Source organism: Condylura cristata, unplaced genomic scaffold, assembly GCF_000260355.1.
Source record: "Condylura cristata isolate star-nosed mole 26May11 unplaced genomic scaffold, ConCri1.0 scaffold00017, whole genome shotgun sequence".
NCBI lineage: Eukaryota > Metazoa > Chordata > Mammalia > Eulipotyphla > Talpidae > Condylura > Condylura cristata.
The window spans coordinates 12,890,175-12,894,116 of NW_004567118.1; positions in this window are offsets into that span (position 1 = coordinate 12,890,175).

Sequence of the window (3,942 nt, forward strand, 5' to 3'; positions counted from 1 at the left end):
GCTGGGTGGCTGGAAAAGAAATGCTAAGCTAATGTAAAGAAAATAAAGCTGTAGGGTCAATTAAAAGAAAATGTATTAGAACACATGAACACCATTAATTTCTTAAGGCTTGTCTGTAACACAGCTTTTAATATTAATTTTAATATTGTATTGGAAAACAATACAAGCCACATAATAGATTATCAGTTTAATTAGGACTTGGAAGCTCTCAGTATTAGTTTGCTTATTTGTATCAATTTTTAATAAGGATATGTCATGACAAAATGTAACATACCATCAGTTATTTCAAAGACAAAACTACTTTTCCTTGGTGTCTGGCTGTGTAAACTATCCATAAAAAAAGTATAGTATTCAGAGTATTCAGCTGTATTTTTACAGCCTCCACGCTGTATCTTTCAGCCATTAATGGGTATGGTCAGTTTACCAATACTTACTGAGAATTTCCCACATCCCAGGAAACATGTGCAGCACACACATAAGATTTGGTTCCTGTCTGCAATGAACTACAGATGTCACATCAACAAGTTTAATAGAATGGGGTCAGTGATGAGCCCTGGATAATTGTTATTCAATCACAGAAGAGGGGGTGCAGTCCACGTGGGGCGCAAGGAAGGTTTCGTAGAAGACACTCAAAGGAGCCAGCCAGGAAAGAAAGCCATGTGCCTCACAGACTAGAGAACCACTTGAACAACGGTGTGGGGTGTGAGGGTGGGGAACCATAAGCACTGGATGGTGTTACTAGAGCATGAAGAGTGTGATGGAAAGTGTCGGGAGACAAGGCAGAGAGGTACTTTTTTTTTTTGAGCCTAGAAGAAGGAAGTGCCTGGGAGATCTGCTGTTTAGACAGATCACTATGGATGCAGGGTGGATTTAGGGAGCAGCAATGAAAAGTGGGTGCAGGGAACCCCAACTGGAATAGTGATGAGTGACTGAGAAGGAAGCACACTTACTGAAGGAAGCATGGACTGGGGAAATAGCAAGGAGGTGAGCAATGAGGAGAGAGGTGGTGGGTAAGAGAGAGGCACAAATCCAGGGGAACTTGCAATTTCTGACGTGGTGCAGGGATAGATAAAAGGAATGAACTTAGACAAGATATATAGGGAAGGCAAACAAGTCTGGAAGATGTTAGTGATACCTAACCTTTATTAATCATCACTTATATGGACCAGGCATCGTGTCAAGTTTTTCATGTATTTCCTCAGAATTTTCTAAAGTAGTTAATATTATTGTCAAGATGAAGAGAGTGAAAACGAGATGTTGAATAGCTTGGCCAGATCCACACAGCGATAGTGGTAGGTAGAAAGAGGCTAGAGTCCAGACATTCCAGCTCCAGGGCCAATGTACTTCCTGACCAGGTTTTATATGCATGTATGTCCAAGAGTGTGAAGAGCCTGTGGGACACCCATGGGGGAGAGGTCTGGGGCTTGGCAGGAGGGGGTGCTCAGGGCCTAGACCATGGTAAAAGCAAGCGTCGAATTACTCAAGGTGAGTAGTGACTGAAGCACAGTGCCCTGGGAGATCCTGAAGTTAAACAGTGGTGGGGTGGGGTGGGGGGCACAAGTAAGACAAAAACAATTTAATTTTTAAATATGAAGACAGGACTCTACTATCTGGGCAATAGGAAACTGGGCAATCACGGACAGTGTAGCAGTATCGAATAAAAACATCCCCGAGTTAAGCGACATATTAATTATAATAGTTACTATGGTGCATAGTAATTATCCTAAACAGTAAGCATTTTACATAAATAGCAGTAATTAGTATAGCACAAGTTTCCCAAACTCTGTCCTGTGGAATAGTAGTTCCTGGAGCTGTTAATAAATGTTTGGATTAAAAAAGGGCTTTGGAGTCAGTCAAGTTTAGAAATACTGGTATAAATTAGATAAGTGCCAAACCTTAGAGTATAGTTTCTCTTCTCTTTTAGGAGGCAGGATGTAGAGCAGCTGAAAATATAGGCCCTGAGGACAGACAGGCTGGGTTTGAATCCAGCTCCTGACCAGCTGGGTGATTTGGGCAGTTTCCAATACGGTCATTTTCTCTTCTATTATTAGGAGAATATAATATATATTAGGAGAATAGTAATATATTCAATTCGATTGTTAAGGGATTAGTTGCACTAGTACAATCTAGCAGAGTGATGTTTCCACAGACATTCTTATCTATAAACTATACTATTCAAAAAGTCTCCCTGATACTCTAGAGTCTTTTCTAATGATCCTGGAGAAAGAGGGTTTTCCTTCTCCCAGCCATCAGGAGATTATTTCTCCGTAACACCTTAACGGACAATCTCCCCCCACCACCCACATACGATGACACCCATGTTCATGAAAAGTTTAAAGTACTGACTCTGATTCCTGTTAATTGAAATTCTCTGTCTCTACCTCCTCTCCATCATAGTCCAGGACTGAGAATAACTAAATTCTTGCCCTACTCTAGGGAAGAGAAAAACCAGGAACAGGAAGGATCCATACCCAAGCAGCATCATTTATAGTTTACGCACACCTGAAAGAAGTATGGGCTTTTTTTTTTTTTTTTTTTTTGCAAGGGAGGAACAGCTTAGCAAGTGAAGCTAAGGCTGCATTTAATTCTCACTTACTTACTAGGTTGAATGCCACGGAACAATTCACACAACCAAACATGACAGTTCTTTCAGGTTATAGGAGGGGCTACAAATTAGTGACCCTGGAGGAAGAGGGTACTCATTTCTCTTCCAGTGTTCTAAGAGATTAGCTCTCCAAAAGCCCTAAGCAGATAAACCACCATACATGTGCCCCACCCCTCATTCATTCACACAGTGGCTGACATCAGAATACCCTTGGTGTGAGGGGTTACCTCAGGCTTTGCCTGCTTCTCTGAATTCCCTTGATTGAGTTTGGGAGATGACAGAGCTGTGCTGTGGGAGGGAAGATTTTCTCGGTTTTCCTTGGCATAATGAACACTAAATGATGATGCTCCAGACTAGAATGGCCAGGGGCTGAGCAACTTTGACTTCTTAACCATGGTGAAGGCATAATGATGGCAATGGGGTTTCTTAAACCTCACTGTGTGACCCACCTGCTTGGCACCCATTAAAGACTCACACCACCTCCTTAGGTAGAAACTTCCTTTGTGAAACAGAGGTGAAGAAAAAAGCAGACATTTCCTGTTCTGCTTTGGAGGAGGGTGGGGTGGAGCACTTTGCTGGTGAGCACATGCATTACACACACTCCCACAAATGGCCTCATCAACCACCAGAGGGGATGCTTTCTAGAAATACTGCTATTTTTCAGCCTAGAAGCCAAGTCTAGGCCTGACCGGTGGTGATCCAGGCAAGAACTCCTCCCTCTCTGTACCTTAGTCCTCTGTTAGGTGAGGCAGGTGTATAGGTGAGTTGTGGTTCACATCTCGAGGGTTCTGTTCACTTCCAGTGCTGTGTAACCAGAATGGTAGGGGCAGACTCACCCACCAGAAATGGCCTACTCTCACCTCTACCCCAGATGCCTTGCGCCAGAGACAAACCTCTCTCCTCACAAGTATTATCAGGGTCCACCTCAGGCCCTAGAGAGCACCTGGGACCCCAACTGGGAGTTTAGGGGGCTTGTTGTCTTGACAGTCAGGAACAACGGCTGCTGAAGGGAAGGTACCTTCCTTGAAAGTGAGGGGAGAGGAGCCCTCAAGCTATCTAGGTCTTTACCCTTGGTGGGTAAAGCCTGACTGTTCCTCTCCTTCCCAACAGTCTGGGAAAGGGGTGAAGGGAGGGATGCCATCCAGGGAAGATGGCATCTTCCCCCTTCTTCTCCCTTCCCCATCTACTCCCTGGGGGCAGAAATCTCCATCCCTTTTGTTCCCTTTATTTTTTCTTGAGATGGGGGTCTTTAGCCCCCTCCCTTTCTCTGAGCGCCTCTATATTCCTTTTTAGGCTGTGCCTCTCCAATCCTGGGTGAAAGGGTCGGCATTCTCCTT